The sequence below is a fragment of the Myotis davidii genome, unplaced genomic scaffold, assembly GCF_000327345.1.
Source record: "Myotis davidii unplaced genomic scaffold, ASM32734v1 scaffold535, whole genome shotgun sequence".
NCBI classification, from domain to species: domain Eukaryota; kingdom Metazoa; phylum Chordata; class Mammalia; order Chiroptera; family Vespertilionidae; genus Myotis; species Myotis davidii.
The window spans coordinates 2499985-2512573 of NW_006286980.1; the positions used below are offsets into that span (position 1 = coordinate 2499985).

Consider the following 12589-nt stretch of genomic DNA (forward strand, 5'->3'; position numbering starts at 1 on the left):
AAAGGACTTACATGCAGGCATATAGGCCTAACCAATGGACACGGACAACGGGGGGGAGGGCAAGAGCGGGGTGGGGGGTAGAGGGTAACGTGGGGACAAGAACACATATGTAATATCTTAATCAATAAAAAATATATTAAAGTGAAAAAATAAAAAAAGAAAAAGAGCAATCTTTAATTATTTCATCCTCCACACAATTCACATTCTGGTAAGGCAAAATCTGCAAAGAATCTGCACAATAAAAGTGGCCTGAGCAGCTCACAGGAGAAAATATTAACAAACTGAATGGAATATTGAATCAACTTGCTGGAAACAGCATAGCTTTTAATGTTACCTATTTATATCTAATTTTAAAGGCAAGAACATTTTAAAGTAGCAATATCTTCTTCAAGCATAAGAATATGTTACATATTTAATTTCTTGAGATTATACACAAATTATCAAGAATGAAAAGCATGAGCAACTTCCTGTTTACAGAGATATCTGAAGTTTGGGTTACTCCAAATCATTAATACTTCTACTTATCCTCCAACTACAACTTTGTCTACTTTTAAATCATTTTGATCCTTTCAAGTAATTACCATAATTCACACTCAGCTGCCCTTGTTTGCCCCAAACACATCATGCTCCCATGTTCCTTTCTAGGCTTTGCATATACTGTTTGCCAGGCTGTCCTAGCTGGCCTTCTCCCACTCCTTAGAAACCCACTCACCTGCTCAAGTGATATCCATAAACAGCCTTCCTTCACCTCTACCCAGTTAAAGTGCTCCCACAGCACCTTCTTCATGCCACTACTGCATCATTTATGACATGACTATAATTAGTTACTACCTGTCTAACTCCCAGTAGATTCTCTGCAAACCTAAACATAGCAATACTAGGTGTGAATACAGATTGGCTAATAAGGAGAACTATGGAAGGTGATGGTGAAAAGGCTTTTATCCTTTTGCAAATGATTCAAACCTTGAGGTCTATTACTTCCTCATGTTTTGTAGTATTAGAACTTGTTTACAAATTATAAGAAAAACACATTTGGTATGTATATTATCAATTATTCTATCAATTTTCAAGGTGCGGCTAGATGTTTCCCCCAAGGAAGTAAAATAGCTCTACAGCGGATGCACAAATGTTCTTGATTCACACAGTCTACTAGATGCATATAAAAATTCATACTTGAAATATTTACCAAAAGAATGTCTATTTAGATTATGATTCATCCAAGAAACAGGAAAGCACAAAGGAAAAACTGCATACCACAGGAGAGTTTACAGGAAAAGGTGGGTGTGGTTCAACAGTATCATTCATGCCTTTCAGTGCCAAAAAAGTGCTTAATTCAAACAATATAGATCAACCCTCCACTGTAAACTGAGGAACCACATGTGCAGTGAGTTATGATCACCAACTACAATGTTAGTCCAATGGACTACAAAGATCCATTAAGAAAGTGTGAGAAGTAAGTACATAACACAGAAGAAACATCTACACATAAAACTTACCCAACAGCCCAGCTGAAGTAATTTATACAGACAGAACTAACAGCTGTGCAATTTCCAGATATATTAAACACAGGGACACAATGCTCTTTATCATTCCCAGGGATGCTGGGCCCCACGTCTCCAGGAAGCACGATACCAGATGCACAGGTACACACCACAGTCTAATGTGAATGGCAGCCAAGAATGCAGTCTGTTCAGCCCTGCCCAGTGACTCTGTAGATCCCTTGTTATTAATTTCTGTGTATAGTTCATCACAAAAAATATGTCTTTACAGTAAGTACATTCTTTTCAAAAAGGCATATAATGAAATATTAGATATTTGTTTTTTTAACCTAAATCTATTTTCAACTTTCTGAATATACATATGTTTGTATTAAAAAATCTGTAATAACAATTTAAAGCTAACAAAAATTATTTTCCTGTAGTTCTTAGAGATAATCATCATTAGTACTTTTGTATACTGCCTTCTAATTTATTGTCTATGTATGTAAGCATGTCTATCGTCACATGCTTTAAAAATATGTGATGATATAAGGATATTATAATTCATACTAGAGGCCCGGTGCACAGATTTGTTTACCAGTGGGATCCCTTGGCCTGGCCTGCAGGGATCAGGCCAAAACCGGCTCTCTAACATCCTCCGAGAAGTCCCGGATTGCGAGAGGACTAACCAACCAGTCAGAGCATCTACCGCCTGGGGATCAGTGAGTGTCATAGCTACTGATAGAACAAACGGTCAGATACTTCGCATATTACGCATATAAACACACACACACACACACACACACACACTCTAGAGGCCCGGTGTATGAAATTCATGCACTGGAGGTGTCCCTCAGCCCAGCCTGCACCCTCTCCAATCTGGGACCCCTCAGGGGATGTCTGACTACCCCTTTAGGCCCTAAATGGGCAGTCGGGCATCCCTCTCACAATCCAGGATTGCTGGCTCCCAACTGCTCGCCTGCCTGCCAGCCTGATCACCCCCTAACCGCTCCCCTGCCAGCCTGATCAATGACTAACTGCTCCCCTGCTGGCCCGGTCACCCCCAACTGCCCTCTCCAGCATGCCATCTTGTGGCAGTCCTCTTGTGGCCACATGGGGGCAGCCATCTTTGACCACATGGGGGCGGCCATCTTGTGTGTTGGAGTGATGGTCAATTTGCATACTGGTCATGATTAATTAGCATATCTGGTCATGACTAGCATATCCAGTCGTGACTATGAGGGCATTGTGACCAATTTGCATATTACTCTTTTATTAGTATAGATAGGTTATGTCTTTACATTGTCACTTTTTAAGTTACTATTATTTTTCCATTTAATTGAATAAACAAACTAGATAAGTAGGTGGGTAAATAGGTAAACAAACAGATTCTGTTATTGGCTACAGAGTAGTCTACCTTATAGTTGCATTGTATGAACACTAGAGGCCCGGAGCATGAATTCATGCACAGGTAGGGTTCTTTGGCCTGGCCAGTGATTGGGGCTGATTGGGGGGAGGGACCACAGGAGTTTGGCCAGCCACAGGAGGTTGGCTGTGAGAGTGCACTAACCACCCAGCCAGCTGGGGGAAGGGAGGGACAATGGGAGGTTGGCCGGACACAGTAGGTTGGCTGTGGGAGCGCACTGACCACCAGGGGGCAGCTCCTGCGCTGAGCGTCTGCCCCCTGGTGGTCAGTGCGCGTCATAGCAACTGGTCTACCAGTTGTTCGATCTACTGGTTATAATGGTCACTTAGGCTTTTATATACATAGATGGTGGTCAGTGCGCATCATAGCGACCAGTCTACCGGTTGTTCAGTTGACCAGTTGTTCGGTCTACTGGTTATAATGGTCACTTAGGCTTTTATATATATAGATGGCATTTTATCAATACAACATTCTTCTGGGCTTTCTTTTCACTTCCAAATATTTGTCTGTTTTATAACACCATACTATATTTTTATTAATATCTAACATTACAGGTTCTCCTACATTATTATTCCTCTGTATATAAGCATTTTGTGGCTCTGATTTTTTCTATGAAAATGAAATTCAGAATCAATGACCTGTAAAAGATTAATGCTGAGATTTTGATTGAAATTATATTAAACTTACAAATATAAAGAGAATGAAAATAATTACTTAATTGTCTTTGTATCTCGAAAGTGTGTCCACATCTTCCCAGTAAAGTTTAATAGTTTCCTTCCCTACGTGCCATTCACATTCCTTACAAAGTTTAATCTTCAGCATACTTTTTGTTGCTACTATGAATGGGCTCTTTTTTTCCCTCATATTTTTGAACTGGTTATTACTACTATATAGGTCACATTACATTATATATAATGAAAACTTACTACACTCTATTAGTTTCAGTTTATCATCTTGGTGATTTATTAACTATAAAATTTTATGCTTTCCAATTCTCTCTTTCAGTCCTTTTTCTTTTCTTAATTCACTACCTTGATATTTCAATGCTATTTTAGTTAGAGTGATAATAGCTGGTTATGCTCTTAATTCTAAAAGAAGATAAAGTTTCACTAGTTTTACTAGTATTATTAGTATTAATACTAATACCTTATTAGTATTTTTGCTATTGACAGCTTAATTCCAATTCTGTTTAAAAAATTACAGATACTTCTTATAAAATATTAAGTGAGGAATATTCTAAATAGTGAGATAATGGGTGATTTTATTTTCCTTTACATTTTGCCAGTAAATGGACTGCTTAGGCTTTCTAAATCTACTTTTATACTTTCTAAGTTTAAATTTTATAAATTTATGTTTTTAAAAGAATTACTCATTTGATTAAGATTCTCATACGTAAGATTATTAACACTTTTTAGCTACAGAGAACTACAGTTACATCCCATAACTTCTAATTTTGTATGTGTGTGTGTGTGTATGTATATATATGTGTGTATTTCTTAAAATGAATGGACACTCACATCCTTACATCCTATTTCAACATTCCTTACTTAATGGAGAACAATTTTAACTGCATATTATCTTAATAAACAAACAGTATTTTGCAAAAGGCAAGAGAGAAGCAAATAAAAAAAAAAGCTTTTTCTTTAGGGAAAAACATCCTATTATCTGTGAAAGATAGCCCATCTAAAAATAACATCTGGATACAATTTCTCAAAGTAAACTCATTCTGTTAATAAAAACGATAGCTCATCTTTTTTTACTTAAGTACACTTGTATTTAAGATAATAACCCAAAATGACATAAAATAAAAATATTAACAATTTGACACTAGGAAAATAAAAACATTCCCAGATCAGCATTTTGTAAAAACTAGACTTCAATACTCTTAACATTAGCCTTGCATTTAACAAATGTATATGTCAATTTTTTCCAATCCTGTTTTTTTTTCTTCATTAAGTAACCATATAGTGAACCTATCTTGCCACCTGAAATGAATTTGAGATCATCAAAAATGTCAACTTCAAATATACAGCTAAACTTTTCCTTTTTATTCTACCAGGGAAGTTTCAAAATGCTAAAAAATGCAAACTGCTACCCATGTTCTAAAAACAGAAATGAAATAATTAGGTCACAATAGATGGCTCCTTTCTTGGAAGAAAAAAAAAAAACGGATGATGAATGCGATTGGAATGTTTATTGTCACTGAAATTCTTCAGGCCTGGATTCCAAGTACGTGTCTTGATGCAGGTTACTATGACAACTTAAATTACAGAAAATGGCCCCCCTTCTACCAAGCTGTTTTCTCCCCAAGATCATTTCAAGCTTCCTAAAAATCTGTGTGCATGAATTACCTGTAACAACAATAAACCATCACTTTACCAGTTTTATTCAGAAATGTCCCAATCTAAACCATGAAAACCAAGAATAAGCACATAAAAACCTAACCTGAAAACACACACACACACGCCTAAAATATAAAATGTGGGGAGTATTTTGAAATTACTCCTCATTACCAGAGGCACAGTATATTACCACCATATGCTTCATCACAGAAACTATGGGAAATTATTTGCAAGGCCATTTTGAAGGAAATGTATAGAGCTAAATCCTGTTTATTGTTATTTCCCCCTCAGTAATGGTTTTACAGGAAGGTACAAGAAAAGGGGATTGGGGAAGTCCTATTTCAAGCAGAAAGAGAAGCAAATAAACAATATTAAAGTCTTATTTGTTTTACCCAATCTGTCTTTTTTAACAGAAAATATGGGTTTGCTCTCATAATTTCAAATTTATAAACCTAACAAAGATGCCTTGTAATAAACTGAATTATTCTCTATCATTATGATTTAAAAGAATAATGATGGGGAAAACTGCATCTTTATGGAGAAAATGTGCTTTAGTAGAGATAATCTGATTGCAAGACATTAAAAATTTAAAGTAACTCCATGAAAAAAGCTTAAGGTTGTTTGCAGTGTAACAATACTGAGAATTACAAGCTGGTTTTGTTGCTCATCAAAGTTAGCATGTCTAAAATTAGATGCCTCATTCATAAAGACTTGGGGAACTCACATACCCTTCTCTCTGTGAGTAAGCTGGGTTACTTCAGTAACCAGCACAGGCAAAAAGTTTTACAAATGTCATGCATAGCTAGCTAGACCCTAGCCCAGGAGCCCTTCATTTATGTAAAACAAACAAAACTTAATTTCAAAAGGAAAATAAAGCAGTGTGCTAAAGGAGCCTCTTTGCACTTGAAGTCAAGAATCAAAGTCATTTAATTTTTAGTGTACTGAGCCTTTGAACAGAAACAATGAAAAAATGAAAACTTTTCAGCAGCAAACTCTAAGCAACTCATACATCTCCTACCTGTATTAGCGGATAACTAGTAGCTTTCAAAAAGAAACAAAGTAATTAAGCTGTTCAAACTCAATGTACACAATCCCTCAATACTAAACTTGAACTACAATTCCTTCTTGGTATAATTTAATACTATATAAACCCACCTGGACAGAAATAATTGATGTATAAAAGTAAGATTTATGAAACAGCTTTATCAGCAGTGGAAGCTAAAACTAAAATTTAAGTGCCTATCTAATCATGGAGAGAACTTTAGTCAGTTTAGCTACATAATACTTTTTTTTTCTTATGCTTTTCTTCTTTAGACTGTATTACAAATAGGCGCTACAACAAGCAGGGCTCAACTAGGATTTTTCAGGTCTCACATGGACATACACAACTGCCTTTTTTATAATCAGACTGTCATTGACTCTCAACACTCTTGGCCTAGCCCTGGCTTCCTAACCCACAAACCATGCAACAGAGTCCAGAACAAGTGAATCAATGAGAATACAGACTTGTGCTTCCAGAAATCCATTCCTTCCACACAGTCTAGTAATTACTAGAAGGCTCTAAGGTTATACTTTTTTATTCCATGGGGGAATGGATGTATGTGAGACCCCTGAAATTCATCATCTAGGCAAAAATGCAAACACGTAACTTTTGCAAATGAACTAAGGAATTTATGAGACAGCATGCTGGTTGGTACCCTTACACAGTTTATTCACTTGTAAAATGTGAACAGTTTATTCATAAGTAATTCACTTACTACAAATAAAGTCAAACTATATTCCCTCCTGGGACCAGTAAGTCACTTGCATGTTCAAGAGATTAAGAGATTATACACATCAAACATATGAAAAGCAAGTGGAAAATAATTTAGTTGTGTATTCTCACCTCCAAGGATTCTGTGTGCCTTTACTTAATGGAGCCAACTAGTAACACTACTGAAGAGATGGAAGCTCAAACTATAGGATGTATTTCAGACTTATCGAAACCTTCTAGCCTTTCACTGCTAGAAAAATGCGTAGGTCTCTGGTTTATAAGAGACTGTCCATTTAAAGTAGGGGTGGGGAACCTTTTTTATGCCAAGGGCCATTTGGATATTTATAACATCACTAGAGGCCTGGTGCACAAAATTCGTGCATGGGAGGGGGCCCTCAGCCCAGCCTGCACCCTCTTGCAATCCAGGACACCTTGGGGGATGTCCAACTGCCAGTTTAGACATCCCTAAACTGGCAGTCAGACATCCTCTCATAATCCAGGACCGCTGGCTCCTAACCACTTGCCTGCTTGCCTGCCTAATCAGGACCATACAAAATCATCAACTTAAAAATTTGCCTGCTATATTTGGTCAAACATTTAATTAACTCAACCGTAATGCCTTGGCAGGGCTGGACCAAATGATTTTGTTTTCGTTTTGTTTTTTGTTAATCCTCACTGGAGGACATTTTCTCCATTGATTTTTAGAGAGAGTGGAAGGGAAGGGGAGAGACAGAGAGAGAGAAACATCAATGTGAGATGGAGCCTGCAACCAAGATACATGCCCTTGATGGGAACTGAACCTGGAACCCTTCGGTTCGCCGGCCAACACTCTATCCAGTGAGGCAAACCGCTTAGGGCTAGACCAAATGATTTTGTGGGCCTAATATAGCCTATGGGCAGGATGCTTCCCACCCCTGGTTTAAAGCATTACTAGAAGTGTGTTCAGGAAGCCCAAGAATGGTGATATAGTTTGTAAAATTTTGCCTCGGAGTCCAAATTTGGAACCGAATGCTAGCAGCATCAACCCAAATTTGAACCTAGGATTAACATTAGAGTGGCAAAAGATACCACTGTTAACCATACTGACACTTACCTAAATAAAGGGCTTACAAATGATTCTTAAGAGTTCACAGTGACTGCAATTCTTAAAACCTACCAAACTTTGAAAAACTATTTTTTTTAAAATCCCTGTAAGTGATACTCTTCTAGGATGCAGTAAGGAGCACAAACTTACAGACTCACCTTGTTGAGCCAGAGTCTGTCCTCAAGGGGGAAGAGTGTGAGGTAGTCTTGAGGGAGGGTGGAGCACCAGGCACAGGCACCTGAAAGGGTACACAGTGTTCTCATTGGCCTGGCTAACTTTTATCTTAAAAATACTAAATCACCCCGTTGTAACTCATAATCATTAAAGAGCAAAAATACACAAGCTTTCAGCTTCAAATCGTTTTCCCAAGAATTTCTCCTCCCCTTGCAGACCCTCCCTTCAGTCATTTGAATTGCAGTACTTGTGGGGTGGGTTTGTTTGGTTTGGTTTCAATTAGTATTTTTTGTGCCTTTGGGAAAGGAATTTCAGTTGTTTCTTAAAAAGGTCATTTGATGGGCCTATGGTGTTCTAGGAAAGACTTCCTGCCTCGTTTTTCTCCTGACCAAAGCTCCCTGCGATCCCACAATAATTTCTTGAAAGCAGTTTAACAGATATTTGGAAAATTGCCTAAGGACAGGGCCTAAAAATGAAGCTGAAGGAGAGAGTCAAGCTTTCGTTACTAAAAAATACAAACAAAAGCACGCTGCACTTTTCCTTGGTGAGTACACATTACAACCACTGGGTAGCAAAGAGTGTAACTTGGCACCAGTTCTTTGACCACTCTATCGCCTAATGCTGTGAGAATGTGAAACTCTGCCATGATGTTAGAAAGAAAGCCTAAGAAAGAAATCTTGGCTACATGGCGAGAATTGACGCAATTCTTATGTCTGCTACATTCAGACTATGCCCTTCACAGATGTTTCTGCATTTATTTATAGAAAGGTTTACTTTAGTAACAAGACCATCTTCCTTCAACAATTTTTTTTAATATACCAAGAAACTGAACAACTTTTATTATGAATAGAAAATGCCACCAAAAAGTTACAAATTCTTAGTTACAAAACAATATGAAATATTAAATTTGAAAGAGGGTAAAAAGAAAGAGCTGGAAGCCCCCAAATCTGATGCAAGCTACCAGAAAATGTATAAACTTCAAACACAACTGAGCAAGGGAGAAGTTAGTCCAAAGCCTCCCCCCTTCCTTACCTGGGTTCTCCCTGCTCAGCTACTATAACCTTGAATGGAGACATTGTCTCCAAATCTGGTTACTAAACTAACACTTCATATAACTTAATAGTTTTTATAAAAATGCCATTCATTTCCGTATTATTTTTTACATAGTGTTACAGCTGCAGTGCAAAGATGCCTTACTGCATGTTTCCAAGTTTTACAAGAAAAAGAGACTAGCAATCACATTAAATTTTTTTCTAATGAAAATGAGTAGGCGTGAAGCCAACTAGATATCACAGAATTCCTGTTTCACCCTCTTATATCAGATGGGTTAGAGTCCTGGTCTCAGTGGACCTACTACTTATCTTCTAAAGAAGCCAGAGGAGCCCAGCTGGTGTGGCTCAGTGGACTGAGCACCATCCCAGACACCGAGAGGTCACTGGTTCAATTCCCAAGTTGCAAGCCCATGGGGGACGTAAAGAGGCAGCTGATGTTCAGGGCATAGGCCCTGACAGGGAACCTAACTGTGGCCTCCTAGTGCATAGGCTGATGCTCAGCCACTGAGCCACGATGCTGGCCGGACTGCTCTTTGAGTTCTTAGTCATCCAGAGAGGGAGGAAGAGGGGGAGAGAAATCCTAATATATATATAAAAGGTCTGTGTCCCTAACGCCCTAATGACCAAAGACCGGCACGGGTGGGCGAGGCTGCATGTTTTCGGGCGCTGGGCTTCTAGTAGAAACATCAATGATGAGAGAGAATCACTGACCCGCTGCCTCCTGCACACCCCACACTGGGACTGAGGTTCAGAAAGATGAGGTGACCTGACCAGAACCCAGTTCCTGCCTTTAGAGAATAGTAGGCACTCAGTAAATAAGTGCCAGGCAACACTGCACAACTCAGAAACACTGCTCACCGCCTTGTGAAGGTAAATCCTAGAATACCCTTTCTGTGGACAAGGAAACTAAGATTTCAAAAAGATTTCTAGGCTCACATGGCCAGCGAATGGTGGAGCCCTGATCTGAACTCAGGTATTTGCTTTCTTCCTACCAGACTCCCATCCCAGGGTATTTACATAACCCACGCTGCTTCTAATAAGTATTCCACTTTTTCCTGCACCTTTCCCTATGGGGCTCATAAACTGATCCATAAACCATAGGAACTGAAATGCATTGTGAGTCTTACAATTTGTAATTAAATGTCATGCGGGAAATCAAGAACAAAGGAGAAAGATAAGACAAGCAAATTATATGATCAATTATTTTTAAGTAGCCACGCAATCATTTTTGTTTAGACCAGTTTGAAAAATACATGTCCTAAACTTTACTAGACAAGCTATCCATTGATTACTTGGGTGGAGTCCCCTTTCCCTCGCTAACACTTTAACATCCCATACGCCAGAGAGCTATTTTCAGAGTTTTGATAAATACCCATCAAATAAGTGAGGTGTCTTTATTGAAGATCTATTACTCCAATTTGAGTCAGCCAAAAGAACCACTCAAGTGCATACAGATTAAAGGACAAGATAACCGTATTAACAGAAGCTGTATTTTCCTACAGAACACACATCAGACAAATGCAACACTGGGACATCAAGCACTGAGAAAGGAATAGCATGATCTTTGATGTGGTCCAGTGATAAGGAAGAACACATGGTGGGGCCAAAGTTTTAAGAGAAAACATCAAACTGATGGTAATGTTGGGAGAGAAAGACCTGAAGAAGAGAAAAAGAAGGCTCCTTCTGCAAAGCAGACATCATAAAGCTGCCTTTACTGTGGCTCAGAAAGTGCAGGCTCTGTGGGAGGCATGGTGCATTGGCAGGAGAGTTTTGGTAAGTATACCCCTGGAAGAGCTGCTTTCTAAGACCAGGAAAAAATTTGAACATTAACTGGTTTTTCATTTAAATTAAGTAAACTACAAAGGTAATAAAACCGATGAAGTAATATATAGTCCTTCAACAGACAGTTTCCCTAAACATAATAAAAGGACTGTTTTGTGTTGTGTGTGAGATCCATTCCCCCACTGTACAATGAATCCTGTCTCATTCCTTACAGTCCCAGCACCTAGCACCAACTTTGGCACCCTCCGCAAATTGGGGTAAAGGATGGCCAGGAGGAGGGTCTACATAAAGCAGGAACTTGACATGCTATTTCCTGTGGTGGCAATGCAGGCAGCTAGGTGATACAAATTTCTCTTTTCCTTCTCCCATACAAGGAAGGATTCATCAGGGGATAGGAGGACAATTTTTTTAAATGGAAAAAAAAAAGATAAAACAAATAAACTTGTGGCTTTAAGTTGTATTTTGGTATTAACACAAATGAAGTCCTAAAAACTGATTTTGACCACCTCTTACCTGAGAAATTTTTCTAAGTACTAACCGTTGCTCTAGTTAACCTCTTCTCAGCTTATCAGCTTTGACTATCCTGCTTTATTGCTGTCAATTAACCACTGTTCAATACTGTTACAGGACAGTAAGAAAAATCCCAACACTGTGGTTAAAGACCTGGCAGTTCTGACTAGAGGTCATCTGCACGGATGTTCTAAAATTCCCCCCATTTTTTTCCTAATGGTCTCAGAGAACTAATGTTAAAAAGACCCTACCATAACAAAGAGTAAGTTCAAATGTGAGGAAGAGATTCATTTTTAAAATAACACTAATTTCAAGTGACAATGATTTTCATTGTCTGTTTAAAACATAAGTTGATGGGAAAATTTCAGCATACATTAAGAAAAGCAAAAAATATAGAGCAAAGATTCTACTACTGAAGTTGAAAAATACTACAGAATGTTGGCACAGTCAAGCAAGCTTTAAACAATTATCTAATTTCCTAAATTGAGCTGTTTCATAATGTATGTTAATCTTGAATAAATGTCCTCATTTCAGTTCAAAGAAAAGCATAAGCAATAAAGCTACCTTAAGTTGAAGAAAAGAGTATCCTTATGTTTAAACACTATTTATGCCAGGCACTCAGGAAGATTATACTTTACACATTTCTGAAACCTTATCATTTCCTGTCTTAGTGCCTGAAGGAAGGAAAGTCCTTAGATGGTATCTGGAGTTATATGTAGTCTCCCACAGTTTTTTTTGTTTTGTTTTTTAATATATTTTATTGACTTTTTTTTCACTTTAATATATTTTTTATTGATTAAGATATTACATATGTGTCCTTGTCCCCAGGTTACCCTCTACCCCCCACCTCATGCCCTCCCCCCCCCCCCTCCGTTGTCCGTGTCCATTGGTTAGGCCTATATGTCTGCATGTAAGTCCTTTGGTTGATCTTTCCCCCTTACCCCCACCCTCCCCTACCCTCCCTCCAAAGCCCAACAGTCCAATCAAA

General features: G+C 38.3%; 1 protein-coding gene across 1 annotated transcript in view; it reads right to left on the reverse strand.

Moving 5' to 3' along the window:
• RASSF8 (Ras association domain family member 8) overlaps window positions 1-8337 on the reverse strand; it is a 65503-nt gene extending 57166 nt beyond the window's left edge. Inside the window, exon 1 of the mRNA XM_006758928.2 lies at window positions 8242-8337. The gene's annotated coding sequence lies outside the window, so the exon portion shown is untranslated. The remainder of the gene's footprint in view (window positions 1-8241) is intronic.
• Between the last annotated feature and the right edge of the window lie 4252 nt (window positions 8338-12589).